Genomic DNA, 20,400 nt, shown 5'->3' on the forward strand with positions numbered 1-20,400 from the left:
TTGTAAACCTATATAATTATTTAATAAATGGTTTATAAAACATTTCATTGTTTGTTAACAGTGAAATAACTATTAATTCAAGTTTAATCAACTATAAGCTTACCATTTATTAATGATTGTTATTGTAAAGTGTTACTTATTTATTTTTATCTAAAACAATCAAGTTTGTATTTCGAAAAAACAGGTGGAGTTTGGCAAAGCAATGTTTTTAATTTAAAGTCTCCCTAGACCTTTTTCATTTCTGGCCTCAGCATTGACTTTGGACCTAGTCTCAGAATTGATCCGGAATCTGTAAAAGTGATGTGGACTACAGTACTAATCCCTGAGCCAAGCTGCATTGCGTTGAGCTGTCATGTATTTGGGTACCCTACAGTCACTATGAATGACATTCCATCGCATTTGACAAGACTAACATGCACCGCTGTATTTGCCAACACGTATGTGACCTTCCATGTTTGGATGCATCTTTCCTGAGGACGAGAGTGCTCTCACAGTCTGAGGACAAAGCTTTCAGCATTGCCCTTACAACAACAATGTGACATTGTTCACGCTAAAACCTTAAGCCCACAATGCCCACAAGCAGCAATGTAATCAAATTAATATCAAAACACCATATCTCATTTTCATCTAAAGAATCTAATAGATAAAAACTTGAGTCTCTGCTCCCACAAAACTATATTGATTGTTGGCATCAGGGCAAAACTTGCATTATTTATTTGAAGACATTCCTTGAGTATAAAGTATAATGTTTAAAAATACTGAATCATTTAATTTTAATGAAGTAATGGCTGATGGTATATACAAATCCCTGATGTTATTTCTTTTGATATAGCATGTCAGATTAACCCCAGTCTCGTAGCACAGTGGGTGTCCATAAGCTTCGTCATATCATACATACAGTTGATGAATGCCTGTTAGCATGTATGCTCTGCTGTCACTCAACAGCCTTAAGCCTTGTGTCACACTTAATCAGGATCCCAAGCCTGTTCGGATGTAGAGTAAATACATTACCCCACAAGAGAATTAAGTTGTGGATGGCTTGTCTAGTTTCTTAATGCATAATTTCTTTGGATTGTCCGAAAAATAATTAAAGGTACTTGTACCATTTCTTTCACACAAAACATAATTATACTGGGAATATCATATCTAGGCTATGTTGTTTGACATTATGTCATGCCATGTCATGTCATGATGTGCATAAATATTAAACCTTGTTGCTTCTGGTATATTTAAAACTTTATGCTAAGCATACGTTAGGCTTATTTTCATCAATCACTATGGCTCATCAAAAACAAAACAGGCCAAACAACAAAAATTACATTAGAAAGTCAGCTGAACAACAAAAACAAAAAGACATTAAAGAGCACTGTTCAGTAATCATTAAACCACTAGAGTTAACTTCTCATTTTTCTGTGGTGTCAGTGCACCTTGCATCACTATTGAGTGCAGTTGCACATGCAATGGAGCACACATCTATCCCCACCAAATCACATCAATTAATGAAGGTGGGTTTAGTTAGAGGCATCTGTAGACTTGCAACCACAAAGGGCAGTAGATATCTTCTTTTTCAGATCCGGCCATCATAGTTCAACCCTGCAATCTGAGGAGAAAGGGAATTGTGCTACCCATCAAGCTACAATGTGGTATTAACAGGTCTCACCACTGTCAGTAGAGAGCCCTGCCATAATTCAAGAAGCCAAGATCGTGCGGTTCAGCTGAACCATGAAGAAAAATACACCACCATCCAATATTGTAATGTTCTCTTGACTGCCAACTTGGGAAGAAAAAATGTAAAATTAAAAAATAAAACACGACCCACACAGCCAAATAGGATTTTTAGAACAATGAGGGCCTTCAACTTCCTAGGGGGATACTTGATGAAAATATCCATGAACACTGAACTGAGACGGGGCTGAGTCACGCTGAAACAAGGACGGTGATATGCAAGCATCAACAAGGTCAATACAAACAGGATTCCTCTCTGAATGTCATATTAAACAGAGGATTGTTACAGTTCCAAAGGCAAACACGGGCACACTCAGCTGGGGATGGTGTGTATATTGCTGATGTTATTACATATTTAGCTGTAAACAAAGAACTGGGCTTTATTCCCTAATACTGTAACATACAACTTGAACAATGAGAGTACTGTAGCACGGGGGCACAGGGCCCACTCATCTACAACAAATTACAATATTGTTCAAAAGCAAATCTTAGAAAAAGGGCATATACATTTCTTATTAATGAGTTTTAGCAATTAATTCAACACATTTTGATATTGATTCAACACTTGATGAAGAATAAAAAGGCAGTGCCCCTATCTGCCCATTTTTAGGGGCTGTATGAAAAATATTTGGTCCCACAAAGTGTTGCATATGAACCCATAGTCATCATAATCAGCCACTTCCTGTGCCCAGTTCACCTATTCAGTAGCAATAGTAATATCTGCTTATTTTGTAGCTCTATGTTCAAATACAGAGTGGGTGGCAAACCTATATTTAGTAAATGTGTCTCATTTGTTAAACATAAATTTGGCAGTTGCTAATTTCACTTCTCTTCTGTGTATTGATAGCTCACATTAAGAGAATAAATGTTTAAATTTGGGCACATCATCTTTAATTCTTGCCTTACCTCTTTAATTATTGATGGTTGATTGCACCAACTCAATATTGTTTTAATTATTCTGCGATATTGGGAGGGTGTTGCAATGTTTTTCAAGGTGAGTCAAGGGGAATGTCCTAGGAAAATATTAATAAAATTGGGAAGGGTCCTGCTTTTCCCAACCCAATCATTTTTGAACAGTCCCCTATAGATTTGGATACAGAAGTTAAAACAGTCAGCCATAATTTTGAGTTGTCCATCTGTGACCTACAGGGATTACACTGTGAAAGTTACCTTTTAAAAGTCTTCATCTGCAGCATTATATCCACATTGTTTATATAGTATTTCAGTGGGTCTTCATTAGGGCTGGGTATCAGTACTCGAACCCTTATACATATTGACCAAAATATAGCAGTACCTGGTAGTATCAAATCTTCTCTAGTCACGTGACACCTGTGTTGATTTTTTGATTGGTTTTACTCCCAGCCAATCACTGCTAGCATTCTTTGATCTAATGCAATCTGTGATTGGCCCACGGCCGCAGCAGCTACAACTCATAGAGTCTGTGGTATGGTGAAATCCCGTGTATTCAATGGAGTTAGCAGTTTAGTGTGCCCACATGCCACCAAGACGTTTGACCGTATGGCTTTACTACGTGCCTGTGGTGTCTAGTAAAAATACAAATGCATCAGAATTATTTCAGCAAAAAAACTGTTGGGTAGCACCTCATCAAGCATGGAAAAAACCTCAGGGTATATAACTGAAATGTGTTGGCAACACCACTGTCAGCTTCTTCTCAAGAGTACTGTACATGCTGGAACTGTTGATTACTTCAGGTTCTCGGTTAATTACTCATCTTTTGTGCATAAAGACTGAGCTTGAATTTTATCGAAACAAATTTGGTTTTTGGCAGGCTGTTGTAGGCAATATTAAATATAGTATTGAATGAAGGGGAAAAAAGGAAGAATTAAGTAGTCTATTGGTATCAGTATCACTTTAAGGAAACTGGTATTGGTACTGATGTCATATTTTTTTAAATGATACCCAGCCCTAGTCTTCATTCTTAATAAATAATCGATTGTATCAAGATCCTTACAGTCCAAATAAGTCAAATTTACTATAAATTCACTGTGCTTCAAAAATTCATCAAGTGCTTCGTGAGGGCATAGAAATCTGTAGAGAGGCTGTGACAGTGTCATGAACCAGCCTTGGGGATAATCTGAATTACATTAGACTGTGGAAACAGCCGCAGCTATAAGCGACTTTTTGAATTGAGAAACTCATATTTCTGTGGATGTATGGGTGCCAGTCTAATGTCCTGTCGTCACAGATAGACTGAGATTGCACAGTACATGAGGTGGAAAACCTATAGCGTGCTGGTTCATCAGCAAAGTAGGAAATCCTCAAACTAAGTTTGCCACTCATGGTTCAGCTGGTGTCATGGTAATCAGTTTTGTATTCTGGTGAGTGAAATATGATGTATGAGCATCTGCTTTCCAAATGAGTTTACACTGGAGTCAGAGCCCGATATCTCTGGGCAAAGGTAATCATTTCTTGTTCTGTCTTTTAAGCTAGGAGATGGAAGAAGGTGCAGCGGAGGTGGGAGAGAGCCAGATGGATATTACGCTGACTTTTGAGGAATGGAAGGCAAACAAAAGGGTAACGGGGGAGGAAAGCAAACTCAATCTTCCATTTCAGAGTTTTTTTCCTTCATATCTGTCACAGCTTTCATGTGCAGTGTCCTAATGACAGGAGGTTGGTAAACAGAAAGGTGAAGAACAGACTCTCCAATGACATTTTTCTTTTCACGTCTGGCATCACAGCACATGCCAATCACACAGCAACCACGCAGAAGATGAGCGATGGCTAAAGAGAGGGAGAGGAGGAAAAGTGAAGATTGGTGTACTGCTCTTCTACTCATCCTTGAGGAAGTCTCTATGAAGTGCATTTTTCGAAGGTTATTCTGATATTGCAACTCATTTCTAATATTTAAAACTCTTCATCCACTGGAATTTCAAAACACTCAAGGCCACCACAGCTCAAGTAAATGGTAAGAACTGGGGCTATATATCTAAAAAAAATTCAAATGTTTTCCAAATATTTTTTCCAAAATGTTGATGTTGGCTCAACATAAAGAGAAACTCATGGATGGGGCTGGAACCTTGGTGATGAAGTGACAACTTTGATGGCTTGTTGGTGAACTACAATAAGAGCAGCTACATAGCTTTTCTCTATTTTCTCCCTGGTGTTCTGTTTACTACCCCCTAATATTTGGTTCACCATTTCACACTATTTTGTTCAAGTTATTGTGAGGGAAAATAAAGCTCTCTGAGCAAATGACCTTGCTAACAGTCGGTTTAAGTGTTCACAAAAGCTGAACTCTGCATGGACCATTTATGCAAATTAATTTTACCACCTCACATCCATTAAAATGAATTGCCTTTAAATTGACTGAAATGGTGCCATTTTAAATCCTGGTGTTTCAAGGTATTTGGGATGGTACACATCTGTCCATATAAACTGACAAAGTTCACAGAGCATGTCAGAGCAAAAACTAAGACATCACATATACAGTATAGACCTCCATGATAGAATTTTCATGATGTACTATAGACCTGGAGAAGGTGTATATTTCTGACACATTTATAGTTTTCCACATCTTTGTTAAACATGAGCCAGCAAGAGTTTCAAAAGTCGGCTGTCTGGTCAAATACTGTAACCTGGCAACACGGGTGACCGAGAACTAAGAGTCTCAGCGTTTTTGCAGAGATGAGAAAACCTTCCACAAAGACAAAAATCACTGCAGCAATCCATCAATCTGGCTTTCATTATGTTGTGGCCAGACAGAAACACCAAACGAAAAAGAAACATGCATGAGACATTCTGTCTGGAGCCTGTCAAATGGAAAAAAGGTTCCCTGGTCTGAGGAGAGAGGAATTGAACTCTGTTGCCTGAATGCTAGTCTGGCAAATCCGTTTAGGTGAAGCATGATGGGGATAGAATAATTTGGTGGAGATTAGGGTTTTTGTTTCGCCTCTGAGTTGTCGTAAAGTAGGAGTTGCCCAATAGCACCCAACTGTACCGCTGTTTCCCATTGTAGCTCTGATGCCAACCTCCAACTGTCCCACCCAGCCCGAAAACTCATTCCCATCACCAACGAAGGGAGCAGGCAGATCAATTCTCACATCCCTGCTGGGTAAGTGTCCAACATACATCCCCATGCCGAGTTAGAAAGGTCTTCAACTCCTCACCCAATGTCTGTAACTAAGCTGTGTTCAGCCGCAGAAGATTGAAACAAAATTAGCCAGCCAGCGATACTGAAGAAGCACTGTTACTGAATGTCTTGGTTTCACCTAACTGAACACGTTTAATAAGAAAACAATAATATGGGGGTGGGGGTCATATGACCTCAGATTCAACAGCAACCTGACATCGTTAACATGAGCATGAAGATAACAAGTCATAGACATTCAACTTTATCATAGCTTCAGAGGAAGGGAAGGCAGAAACTGTCCAAATAAAGGCATGCAGAGCTGGCAGCTACAAACAAGAAGACTCAAATCTGTAATGGCACAAAATTAGTGACTAAAGGGAAAAGATACATTGAAAAAACAGGCCTTATTGTTTTTTAAGAAATATTTAGACAATACTGTAACAATATTGTTGCAACCTACTGAAGAAGTCTGCCACTCTCTTGTGAATAGCCCATATTTTATAGATGCTGTGGTGTTACCTGCCCTCTCTGAGTTCTTCAGATACACAAAGGCCTCAGTCTTGAGTCTGACTGTTAAATACTGCATTGTGATGAACCACTTCTCATCTGCCATGGTCAAGGAACCAGCCACGATTGTGGTTACCTTATGAATTCATCTATTCTGCTGCCTTCAGGCATGAATGGAGTCTACATGTGCTGTGTTAAGTGGATGCTGTGGGAGGTGCACATGCAGGAATAGCATGGATGTCCAAAAGCATTTCATTAAATTCAAATTCCAAAATGGGACCCCCACTTATCAAATCTGAGTCCTTCCAAATCATTTACTAGATCTTTTTAGGCTGGGTTTACAATAGTTCAACATTTTCAAACTGTCTTACACAGAGAAAGTCCCTGCTCCGGGCCACAAAATAATCCTGCATATATCTCCATGTAAAACCACAGCCTGACATTTTAACACTTTGTTGAAGATGTAACACAGTACATATTGAGCCTATGAGGTTCTGATTTTGTTTCGACATTTGGACAGAGCCTCGACAGTTTTTTCCCCATTTACAGTCAATATGCTAAGCTAAGCTAAATCCTGTTCTGCCATTTTTTATGGTAAGTGCTTCAGTATTTGGGATTTTATGGCATCCAATAAACAATAATCTTGCCGTCTTTGTGCTGTGGTAGTGATTTTATGCTCATTCAAGTCAGCAGTATTTTCATTTGCAGTAGTCAACTTGGTGTTTTTAGAGTAAATACCAATTAAATGGGAAAAAATTACATTATTTAATCAAATGCAACAACAGTGTTATTATACTACTGCTATATTACTGTGCCCTGGCCTTCAATGATGAAATGGGGTTTGGATGAGGTGACTTATGTGAATCTTCTCTGCTGGGTTAATCCCTCTCCATACATGGGGATGAGAGGATAGTCAGGACAGTAACATTTTAATTTGGAGATGGTACAGTAGAAACATTGTTTTAATGTTTTCAGAGCTTTACAGGAAAATCTTCCTCTAAGCTTCTGCCACACAACAAAGCTATTCCTTTGATTTTGAATTACAGTAAAAGCCTTCTTCCTGTATCTGACATAGAAGACGATTAAATTTTGTCATGCTGACCTTACATCGCCCTCTAACTTTATTTAAAGGAGCCTGGCACAACCCTGGAGGCCAGTTAAGGCGATAGTTCAATTATTTTTTGTATCTGAGGTTTGGGCATCAAAAGCCTATTTGCAATGATTTGATTAATGTCCTATGTGTGTCACGCTGACCTAAGAAAACTCATGAGTGATCCGTGTCTCACAGATTCTTCTCATATTTTGAACACAATTATTGCTACATATGTCTTTCTCTATTGGCTGCCTCCTTACTCGACCTTCTATAACTAGGTCAACACCTGACTGTGAAGCATAAATACATTCAGGCCCACATGTTGCCCCTACCCATCAGCCCCAAATGTCCAATATAATCCCCCCACCTTTGATCATGATTTCCTCCTAATCCGGTTGAAAGTGTTAGGTGAAGACAGCCAGAGGCAATATGTCTGCTAAGGGAGGATACCTGCTTCCTCTTGTGGAGAAATGGCGTTAATTACCTCTATTCGTACGCTGAAACTAACCTGAGTGACCAAAGTAAAAGTTAAATCTCTGATTGGATGAATCAGCAGCACAGACCTGTTGAGTTCTTATTGATCTCATTGAGCTGGGAGACACAGCTGGGGAGGCGTTGGATGCTTGGGCTGCATCCTTTCTATTCAAACGTCATTATAGCTGATTAAAGTGACTTTGCGACGGCGCATCATCTGGTCACATCAGATGAGTGGATTAGCAGAAAGGAGGGACTTTTTTTTTTTTTTTTTTTACATAGACTGTGCTTTTAATCCTCACACCATACATTTGCATGCAGAAACTCCCTTACACACACACACAAACACACACACAAATCACATAACCACAATCACCTGCAATCACTTGCAAAGATGTGACCTTTTGTTCTTTGCTGGTTAAGCTGATAAAAGACAATGGACAGTGACAATGACATTAGAAGTAATTTCAAAATACTTCATGAAATGTGCTTGGAGCCTTAAACCAGCATTAATAGATGTCATTGACTTGTACCTCCAGTAAAATGTGACAGGATGAGCGGGTATAGATAATGGACCTATCAATCCCATTCAAGTGTATTCTATTCTAAAATGTCTGGGATACTTCATATTTACATTTGCAGCACAAGTGAAAATTTGTTTGAGATATTTCTCCCCTCACGTGTGTTTTTCTTCATGCTGCTTCTGGTTCTTTTATTTTCTAAACCTTTCCTTTGCCGGTCCCACATGCCGTATAAATTTATCAAGTACGTGTGTGAGCTGCAGTAGACTCACCCTTCCTCTCAAACTCCCTGCTGTCAGAGAGCCCTGCCTCTGGCTCCTTCTTAGCACCTCCATGACTCTCCGCAGACAACAGAGCCTGTATTAATCAAACAAAGGGAAATCAATCCTGATATTAAATTCACAGGCTGACTCATATTTAGTGACTCCTGTTTGGTAAAAAAAACTTTTTGACCAATTTTGTTAAACTAATATATCTTCTACCCTGCATTGTCTGATATGATGCTCATCATCTTTGATCCCACCACCAGACAGATGAAGCTCTGTCTCCCAGATGTAAGTTTTACTTCAAAACAGCTGCTGACTCTATGTCTTAAACACCCATCGGTCCAAGAACCTCATATAGAACTGCTGACACTGCACTACAGAACTATGGGACGTGCCCCTTCGATCACGTTATCCAGCTATTGGTCGTTTTAACAGGCTTCACAGTCTCCACAGACAGAATTGCAACATTAACTTTACCCATCTCACAACATGGTTGCTATTGATTGGCTTAATTTGTTGCAGAATGGCTCAGTCTTCTAGAAGTGATGGCAATTATGTCAAAGATAATAGTATTTAAACCAATTAGACTGAACATGCCATAGATGCAAACATTCAACTTGAAAGCATGAGGTCAAAGCTTAAAAAATATAGATTTTTAAAATCTTAAGAGAGTAGAAAAAACTCCATTAACCAAAATATATTCACATCTAGAGTGCAATTCCTTAAACTCCCATTTACTCTAAACCATTGTGGCAAAAGAAAGTGAGAAGAAAGGAGTTAATAATGATGCTGAGAAGATGACAGAGCTACTTAGATTGGCTACTATTATATTGTTTCATAACATATGTTTGACCCTTCATGAAAAAGCAAAGTAGCTGAAATTTTTATAATTGTACACCTGATGACAAAACAAGGCTGTTTTTTTTTTGTTCCATATTTACCTGGATAACATTAAAAATTTAATTCAATGTGATCTATCACAGCTCCAAAATATTTTAATGTCCGATTGAAGAATTTCACAAGCTTTTCAACCCCATTCTGGGCAAATCACTTACACTTTTTTGCATATAAAAGTGGTCAAAGATATTTACTATCAGTGCTATTTCCATATCCAAAATTTCAATTCCATTTTGTGACCTTTGTTAGATCCCAAGTATACCCCTGTCCAGGAGGTACTGGACCAGCTCTCCGTTATAAGGGTTAGGTCCCTAAACCTACAAGGTGTTTCTTAAAAGTGGAATTAAATAGGGACTGCTTAAGCTGGTAGCGAGGAGACTCTCCTAGCTTCTCACTGCCTATGTCCGAACGTCTACCCTGCTTCCGCTGGCTTGGCACCTGACTTGAATAGCCCTTGAGTCAGATACGGCCACCAGCCATGGCCCTTAACGACAGCTCTCTCTGGTCAGAAAGCAACCTGTATTTTTGTCAGTTGATAATAGCAATTTTTTAATCAGTTCTGGAATTGGGATCTCTGCAATAATCAGTTGAACTTTGTGACATTTCTGCTGCAATGAGACACCAGCAAGTGCTTTAAGAGCACTTAAAACATTGTGACATTTGATTGATGAGGAGGCACTGTCCATTGTTCTAAGATGCACGTACATTTTAAGAGGATTTGTGTGTGGTAGCTTGTGTGCAGCAGCCATTCACTGAATGGGATTTCTGCAGCATTTTTGTATGACTGTGATCTCTGCCCTCTGAAGCTGGCTTGCTGTCTTCTCTCATAGCATCACTTCAGGACCTTGCAACAAGCCAAACAGATAAAAAAGAGTGGCATCAAAGAGAAAGTTTCCATCCATGGTCAGTCAATAAACTTCAGCAGGTCCATGCCCAGAACACACCCATCGAAACACCATAGCCTATGTAAGACTGTATGGCTACATGACAAAACAAAATGTACTTCTTCATGCTGCTTTTACTTTAAAGACAAGCAACTACTTTGTTTTATTTCTTGTAACAAACAGAGTCATGCAGCCTCTTCTTCTGTTTGGTACTATCTCCCAATTCTAATTATCCAAATCAACCTCCTGACATTCTCAAACACAATGTTCACTTCCAGTTTACTTATCATTCTGTTCAGTGCCCTTCCTAAGTGTCCTGGCCAGCTCATATAGAACAAGTCTTTACAGGGTAATCCCTGTTTACACAATACGCCTGATGTGCTTTATAAGGAATGCTCCAACAACAGCTGTGCCAGATACCTGTCATTTAAGGTTTATTGGAGAATAGCAGCTGCCTACCCAGTGCTGGATATGCTGAGAAGGATGGGGTAGAGGGTCATACTTGGTCAGATTGGTAAGATGTGTGGTGATACCCACTTTAAGAAAGGTCAGTTGTCAGTTGAGAGATAAGCTGGCAGAAAAGAACATCAAAGCCAAACACAGCAACTGAAACACCCATAGAGTGTCAACACAGGAAAGTGGGAACAAAAAGTATAAATGCCTTTTTTACAAAAACATTTGGAATTTCTGTTATTTCTGTATCAATCCAATACAGGTATGATAAACACAAAATGTAAGAGCTCATGTAGTTTAAAAAAATAATTAAATGCCAATTTAATCCATTTAATAGCTTTGCATATAAAACAACATGCTTTATTGACTGTCTTTTTATATAACATAGGATTTAATCTATTGAACTTAATATCTCATCAAATACTGTAATAGCTTAGTCCAGGGTATTGTGGTGAAGACAGGTCTCTGTAAAGATGTTGGTGCAGCAGTCGATTTCACCCATTGTCATTTTCCTGCTACTGGACATTAGACAGGCACAGCCTTAAATCCAAGATGGATTAGCAAAGCTATCCTGACACTCTTACACTCCTCCCTGGGTCATTCTGGCTGGTCATTGCTGATTAATGTACAGTGTTTTGGTCATACGCTGTAGGTAATGTATGTTTCAGTGATAAAGTCAAAATAATCACAAAAATTGTAGGTGCTAATGGCATTTGCAGCTGCATGCGCTGCCATTGCTTAATAACAAAAATACAGGAGCTCAGTGACCATAAGGGAGTCACAATATTACCTGCATGTTGTCTCGAAAAGTGTTTTCAAAATTGGATATCTGACTGTAAATCCTTCAGATGAACTGACAGATGCTTGTAACAGTTTTATTAAAGCAATTATGACCTTGTGTCATTTAGTTATTGTTCAATATTGTCCGTTAATCCCTGCTTCACACTGCAGCAACCACATAGAAAATATTGAAACACTTTCCACTGCTGCTTATTGCTCACAAGACCTGTTGCCAAATGTCAGTATATAAATAGTGCTTGAAGACTCACTAACTCTATCAAGTGTAATTTCAGCGAGAGCCTTTTTTTCCTCCTCCTTGTGCTCAGAGAGGTTGCGACACTTAACGCCACTGCCTCAAAACAGTGACTGGTTCTTGTTAAGCGGCATAAGAGATGCAATAGATGGCCTTGCAAAATAAGAATTCATTAAAGTTTCTTGCTATGTCTCCCTTGAGGTTCATCTTTGTCCCAGCCCTACCGCATCTCATTTCAACCTCTGTCAGGATGTGCGGGGCATCGTTTTATCATTCTCTCATCATTCGCCACGGACCACTTTGAATTCTCATCTCCCCTCATTGTGTTTCAGGAAGCACAATTATAACACAGAAAAAGTGATGCAATATTACTAGAATCCTTCTCAAGGACTTTTTTATCCGCCCTTACTTCCTCCTTATAACGCTGACTTATTTTCTCTTCTTCCATACAAAAGCCCCACACATGGATACGAGAACAATGTGTGAAACAATATTCAGAGCTCTGCCCATTACTTTAGTATAGCTGCAGGTTCCCAGAACGGTTCCACTGGTGAGTCAGGTCAACCTCTTTTACCCAACCAGCCATCCTGTGACATTTCCCTGCCTTACTAATGAGACAGGCTTGGCGAGGAAGGCCTGTGCTGAGACCAGCAACCTGGCAGAGTTTGGCCCCAAGGGCCTCTCACTGGGCCCTGATTCCCATTTACCCTTGTGATATATTCTGCTTCTGTTTTATTACATAAAGCAAAGAGTATGCTGTGCACTCGCTGCAGGTTGCTGGCACTGTAGTTAAAAAATTAAAAACAAAAAAGATTCTGTTAGATTGTAATTGGTGTTATCAAAAGACAAAGTTGGTACTGCTGCTCTTTTCATGTTTACCTTTATTTCAAAATGTAATAAGTAGAACGTTTGAAGTCAAAGTCCCCCACAACAGACAGTGGCTGCTCATCTAGACCTATAAATTCCAGGATTTCTCCACATTTAAAGCATTTTGATTGACAGCCCTTTACCCCTTATTTAAAGTCGAGGATTTGAATATCTGAGACATCTCTCTGGTGTAACTGCTCTTGGCTCAGAGAACTCTGCGAGAGCTGGCGGTTAGCATATTTCTGAATAGGGGAGTGATAATAGTGGCTAAATCAATCTGTGGGGTTGAAAAGAAGAAGAGCTGAAAGGGAAAGCTGCTGAACTACGATGTATTCATTATCGTGACAGTACAGAGGTGTGGTCCATGGAGGTCTATTAAAATGCTTTGGCTAAACCTGACCCTCAGTATGATCACTACAGTACAAGTAGACACACAATGTAATGTCACAATAAATATGAATGGATTTTGAACAGTGTTTGGTTGTCTTTACTTGGTGACAACCCAGCAGCATTTTCCATCAACACAAAATTCCTATTTAAGGGAATGGATCTTAGTAATGTCTTTGGTTGCATTAGCCTGGTTTCCACCATGTGTGTATTTATCTGTGCATATGTCTTGAAAATACAGCAACCAATTTCAAAAGATGGTGTTTAATGTTAAACCTATGATCTTGCGAAGGGATTGCCTGATATGTTTTTCTCAGGGCTGATACCAATTACAGATGAAACCTCCAAAAAACGTCCTGATCCTCTGCGACGGGGCCCTAACCAGTGTCAATAAGTCGATAGTCAATAAATCGATAGTCAATAAGTCGATAGTCAATAAATCGATAGTCAATAAATCGATAGTCAATAAAACCCGCGATGGAAAGTAATTAGGTCAAACATGCTTGGGCACGGTACAGATTGCCTAGTGTGAGTGCACCCTAAAGTGCAATTTTCCAAAGTACTGTACTTACTTACTGCACTAAGGCAAAAAAAGATAGTTGACAGTTGAGTCTTGTTCCCAGGTCATCAAATACTGATGTTTTGGGTTAGAATTTTGAGGCGAACACTGACCCAAAGCATTGTTTCTTCTTCTGTTGAGTGAGGAGGAGGAGAACAAGACCATCATCACTGGATGATGTTGAACAAGATGCTGAACAAATGTTGCAAGTCATATTTTAATGTGAAATATATTTGCAGACAAGTATTTCACATTTTCATGTTACTCATTTGTCATGTCCCTGGTGCATAAAGGCATTTAGTCTGTTAAAAAAGAGTTACTCTGTTCTCAGGTTGCCATGACCTGTCTGCTACTGATTCCACTCAGTCATCAGAACATTTTGTTATGTCTAAAAACATTTCCGCACCCTGATGGTTCTGACATGGCCCGCTCAGGGCAACACATTTTCCCTGGACACTGTGCAGCCACAGGGAGCCATTCAGAAGTTCATGGGCCCTCTCTTTCACCTATGTGTGTTGATAGCTTGCAGTGTGACCAACAGGTTTTAATCCACGGTGTTCTCTCAGACCAGCAAGAGTTGCGGGAATTGTTGTGATTCTGATAGAATTACAGGTGGGTAGGTAGTGACCTCTACCATGCACTCAGACTATTCTACCACCTCGGAGGGGGCATGTTCACAGGATGAAAAGAGAGAACAGCCCATGGCACTCAAGCAGCAGGATACTTTGGAATTGAAGCTGTGGATATAAAGGCCATGATTGATTTTTCAGCACCCTTTCTGTAAGTTTTTACTTCTCATCTCACTTCACCGTTTTGTCGTGGATTTGTTTAAACAGCAGTGGCCTGTTCTTCAACAATTGATAATGTTTTCGGAAGCAAAGTGAATAAATGTGCATGACTATGTGTGTGGTCAGTGGTTGGCAGGGGGTATCACAGGGGTGGCAGGATGTTTTTAGAAGTACTTTACGTGAAATCAAGATGTGGCACTTTTAAGTATGTAAATGCTGTGTCTAGCAATTTGTGACTTGTCTTTGCATAGTTTTATCAGCTCGGCTTTCTTCCCCAACAAACCTATTGCTTTTTCTACATACTTACACCATCTATTGAAGTCTAAAGACTTATGTCTCAGATCAGCTGATGATAGTAAAGTGATTTTCTGTTCCATAGATCAGTCATAGGTCAAGCTGTCATCTGAATTTGTCTGTGATGATTTGCCTGTCTTTTGATCTGAGTATAAAACCTTCAAGACGGCACAGAATCTGCATCAGTGCCTGTCAGGATGGGTCCTCTAGCTCAAACAGTTCAGAGGCGTGTTCACTTCTTCATCAGCTTTTCCAGACACTACCACAAATTTTTAACATGATTAATTTTGTCTTAGCTAAAACTGAATGCGCTTGTAGTTGGGCCACCTTGGAGTCTGAGACAGAAAAGAGTAGGGCACAATGAGAGTGCAGCAGAAACTAAAGGCAGGAAGAGGGAGGCAACTGATACACACATACACACACTGAATTATATCATATATGCAATAGGAGTCAAGAAAATAGCTTTGTGGGGAATACAAATGCAGTAAAGACATGCATACAAACCATCCCAACCAGTGATGGGAGAGGAAGAATGAGACAGACAGACGGACAGCAGCAGATGCCTGTGCTATGAAGAGTTCAACATACCCAGGTTATCTTTCTGCTATCTGGCTTCACTAACCTTAACAATCACAATCATGCTAAGCAGTCACAAAGACGAGGTTATCAACTCGATAACTCAGCCCAGGTTTTCAAATCCTGCTTTGTAGTACAAGCCTCTGGGGTGCAGCAGGTGGAGGTGAGATGGTGTTGAGATATATGATGTCAGCAGAGCATGAGGTAAATGCAGTGAAAAATAGATCTTAAAATTTCAGTTGCAGCCTCTTCCATGAGTGTGTCCCCATTTTGTTGTATGAGTGCACAACACTTTTTGGTGAGTAACTCTGAATGTAAACACAACATTTGTTTCTTTACAAGAAACCTACACAGGGCACCTTCAAGTATGTTGCTCTGTAGATAATTGTGAGGTGCATTCACCATGTCTGATGGTATTGATATTCCTGTGGATCTTATGGCTCATGTAAATCCATTCTGTTCTACTTTCACACCTGCTTGTTTGTTTTACACATAAACCGAATATGTCTGGGGAGGAATGCATCACATTTGGACCTGAAAAACAGCTGCAATCAGCGCCACAATGATGTATCATCAATTCATTCAAATAGCACTAAGTTTCTGGAAGCTTTTATTCTCATCCACCGAAACCATTGCATTCAGAGACTGTGCAATATTTATTATAAAAAGATACTTATTGACCTCTTAGCTTACCACTATGAGCACACACGACACATGACAGATATTCAAGCTTCACCAGAGTCAGTCTTTCTTTACAACAGTTCACACTATGGTGTTACTCTTGTGCTGTGTGATTTGGTCACAGTTTGGTTAGGCTTAGGCACAAAAACTACCTGGTTAGGTTTAGGAAAAGATCATACTACATACTGCAAAAGTCACTTGGGTAAGTTACATTACAAAATTTACGTATGTGCTTTTACTTGAAAACAAATCAATCTTGACTCTTGGTCACACTCAGGATGTTAACTGTGGTCTCTTAGGCGAGAGTCCAGTATATGACCCATCCAACCACTCCACTACTCAGACTTTTCTCGCTCTTTACATTACTACACTAGAAGGGTGCTTCAAAAAGTGACACTGGAGAGGTAACTACAGCGTCAGAAGCAGAGGACTTCTGACCAGGCTCTGTATTAGATGCATTGGGAATGAGAACAGGCTGCCATATCAGTGTGTCAGAAGGAGATGTGTAACTTCTTTCTTTCCAACAAACCTGATTATCAAATGCTCACTCTTGTGTACCTGGTTTGTGAGTTTGTCTCTAGTTTTCATCAGCTATTAGGTTTCTTCAAGTGGGGATTCATAATGTGTGATAGTGTTCATGTGCCACATTCAGATTGTTGTGCATCCCTTCTTCTGTAAAATCAGTAAAAAATGAACTGCTGTCACACACAGTGCTATGTGTACTTCATCTGGTTTCGTTTGTAAAAACTGTGTATTGTAATTTATTCTCATTTGGAAATAACGGTAATCTATTCATTTTAAAATAGCTTTTAGGAAAGAGTGCTGATGCATCCAATACCGTGGAGGACTTTCACAGATTGTAAATTTTCCATCCATTATTTGATAATATGAAGAAATACCTTATCAGTTGTGTCAAACTCCTTCCAGTTCTGTCTCACATTTTTTTCCTTCCCAGTCAGCTTTCTTTAATCATCTTTAATCATCAACATGCATTCATACGTCAGATATTCAATTATTTAATGGCTTGTGGAAATGGATGACAATTAAGTCTATAAATCCTGTGTGATAAGTTAGGTTGCTGTGGTTACAAATGATGAACCAAAAGCAGGTTCCAACAAAGGAGCAGCACCAGGAAATGACAGTGTAAATGCCTTTTCACTACCGTTGGATTTTTTGTACTGTGAAATCTTTGCAATTAAAGAACACATTTTTCAAAACTAGTTGATTATTTAAGTATTGTTTTATTTAACTGAAAGTCATCACAAACTGCAGTTTCACCTTTATCTAACTATGATCACAAAATGTTGTTTGATCCTGTGCAAAAAAATGTCATTAGAAAATCTGCCCTTTGTTTATGCAAATAATCAATTAATAGTTTAGTCTTAAGAATGTTAATGTTGTGAAAAATGCTCATCACAATTTCCCAGAGCCCAAAGTAACGTCTTTAAATTGCTTCTTTCATCCAACCAACAGTCCAAATCCCAAAGACTCTTCATTTACCATGTCTTTATTGACAAAGAAAAGCAGCAAATCCTCACATTAAAGAAGCGGGAGCAAGCTAATGTTTTGATAAAAAATTACTGAAGCAATTAATCGATCATCAAAATTGTTGCCAATTAATTTTCTTTCAATCAACTGCTCTAGTTTAAAACAGAAATTAAAGGGACTGCTTTATCTACCCAAACAAAAGCACCTACCGTCTAAGTTATTCAAAATAATTAGTGTATTGTCTGTATAGGATTTACAAAATGTTATTATATATTATTAAATTATTATTAAATATAATTTAATTTGCATCTCATGAATCCACCACATCTGTTTTTTGTCTGACTTAATGTCCTCTTTTATTGCCGTCCTATTTGTAATCAAGTATGAATCCGACCTTGACAAAGGCAGGCCCGTGCCCCTGTAGTCCAGTGTCTGATAAACTGTGCCCACCGGGACACAAATGAATACCATTGCTTCTGTGAATTGTTATTCTGCATGTAATTGTCACATGAACACAGGAGGCAACACATCACTTAAGCAACTTCAACTAAATGAATAATAATTGATGGGTGCAGAGTTAACATAAAATTCTTCAGTTTGGATTATAGTGACCTTGAGGCCAAATAATTTCCCACCATGAGGCCTGTGTTTTGCATTCATGATAAATACCTCATGCAGTAAATTGTGGGAACTCTTCTGCACTTGGACAGACAATGAGAGGAGGACCTTTTCCAAGCATAAAAGCTCCAGTCAGCAGCGCCATAATTGCTTTTCATACGGCAAATTTGCTTTTACTTTCTCTCAGTTAATGAAATTAAACCAGAACATTCTTCCCACAATCAGCAGTGCAGTGGACCTAAATGTCAGTGGCTCCAGGATTTCTTCATTCAATTTGAGCAAACACCCAGGAGAGAGAGGGTATATGGCATGAAGTGATTGACAGAGTTCCATTACAAGGGCTTATCAGACCCCTGTCTGCAATTATCCAGGTTCAATATGGCGGTGGGATTTGATTTGCGCCGGGATTATAGTCACAAAGATGTGTGCTGAAAGGGGTACTGCTCCACATCGTGACCCCTCTATAATTTTCATTAGCATGTTCTCCCCTGCTAAGGCAGCACTCACTGCCAGCTCATTGTTTTGTCTGTGTTTTCCTGGTAAGAGCGTATCAGTGGATCTTTTTTTTTTTTCCACAGGCCTTTTTATGAGGATTTTGATATTAACATCTGACATTTGTTTCATGGTTTGTTGTCTTTATTCAACCTTTGGTTGTGAAAGTTCACTACCAAGGTGATTGGCAAATAACAGTTATAACATAAATAACATAAGCAGGTTGCAGTCAACAGCGGCACAGCGATCAACTAAACAGCACAGATAAAATTATTACATGTGGCTGCAAACATCAAAGAAAGTACAAATTTCATTCTTGTGTTCTATTCTATTCTAGGTATTGAAACTGACATGTTCGGGCATGGCAGTACAAAATTATTGTCAGTCTAAAGTGAAAAATAAAAGGCATTTGGTCACTTGGCTGTACCAAACACTTGCTGTTAATGTGGGGTGTGGTTGCTCTATTGTCTCATGTCAAATCATCAGTTAACTTTTGAAAACAGATGCCTGCTAAGTCATTACTGCCATATTATCTCAGGGTTTAGTGAAATAACACGCACTACATCTGCTCCTCACACACTGTATGTGTTTGCTGCATATGAAATTCTGACTGTTAAAAAAAAACAAAGCTAACAGTCTGCTGACATGTTAGTGGCTCTGTGTGGCTGTGCTTAGACACAGCAGTACTTGAGCTAAATGCTAAAGTGCTGGTCATTAGTTACATTATACAGTTACATTAGTATAATACTATTTAACAATTATGACTGAACACAAAGTATGCCAGTATGGGACCGATTTATAATTTAACCTGATGATGGCCCAATGTAAAAAGTTTAAGAATCACATTTTAATTACAATTTATTTGCTAAATAGTTCCTAAACAGTTATTTACTGTCAGCCACAGGAGCCTCCAAAATTAATTTGAAGTCTCTCGATTATAAGGTGCATCGCAATGTGGTGTGGAAGATTCAGCATTGATGCAGGCACAGCGCATTTTGAGAATCTGCAGCTTATGTTTATTGTCCAGCTGAGGCTGGACAATAAAGTTACATCGCGACGTTGCTCCCATGCTTTGAATTGAATTAAACAGACATCTTGGGGCACATGTCAGATTCTGTGATCTTGCCGGGAAGCACGAACTGGACAAGACTGATGCTGAGTGTGACTTCTGCCTCACAACAATTACTAATCACGTTAGCCATTTTCACCTGAAGCTAATCAGCCAAGATCTGAGGAGGCGCTGTCAACTTTGCTGTCCAACTCTGAGAGAGGTGTGTGCAGCAGAGTCAAATGCCTTCTCTTAAAGCTGCCATGTGAAAGCAATATTATCATAGATTACAACAAACGTGTAAGGCACTGCAGATGGATAAATGTTTTGTTTTTGTAATGTTTGTGTACTAAGGTACAGATATTGAAAAGATGCAGCTTTTATTTTGTAGACTGCTGGAGTCTAATTATTGGAAGGACTTTTCTGAATAAAAGGGGAATTTAAATGGTGAAAAAGTAGCCATGTGCAGTAACATAGATCATTGAGGATGCCACACACTGAGATGCATTGAGAATCGTTTTGCATTCGAATTGTTGACAGCTGACTTGTAATCGAATCAAATTGTGAGGCCAGTGAAGATTCACACCTCTAGTGTTTAAAGGCTTTTAATTGTAAATGGTAAATTGACTTGCATTTCTATAGTGCTTTTCCAGTCTACT

The 20,400-nt window shown here is 39.1% G+C and overlaps 1 protein-coding gene across 2 annotated transcripts in view; it reads right to left on the bottom strand.

Annotated features, from left to right (window-relative positions):
• ntng1a (netrin g1a) overlaps nt 1-20,400 on the bottom strand; it is a 290,034-nt gene that overhangs the window by 205,134 nt on the left and 64,500 nt on the right. For both annotated transcript variants that reach the window (XM_084339810.1, XM_084339811.1), the window contains exon 4: nt 8,683-8,767. The gene's annotated coding sequence lies outside the window, so the exon portion shown is untranslated. The remainder of the gene's footprint in view (nt 1-8,682; nt 8,768-20,400) is intronic.

Source organism: Pagrus pagrus (assembly GCF_965226575.1).
Source record: "Pagrus pagrus genome assembly, chromosome: 20".
Classification (NCBI taxonomy): domain Eukaryota; kingdom Metazoa; phylum Chordata; class Actinopteri; order Spariformes; family Sparidae; genus Pagrus; species Pagrus pagrus.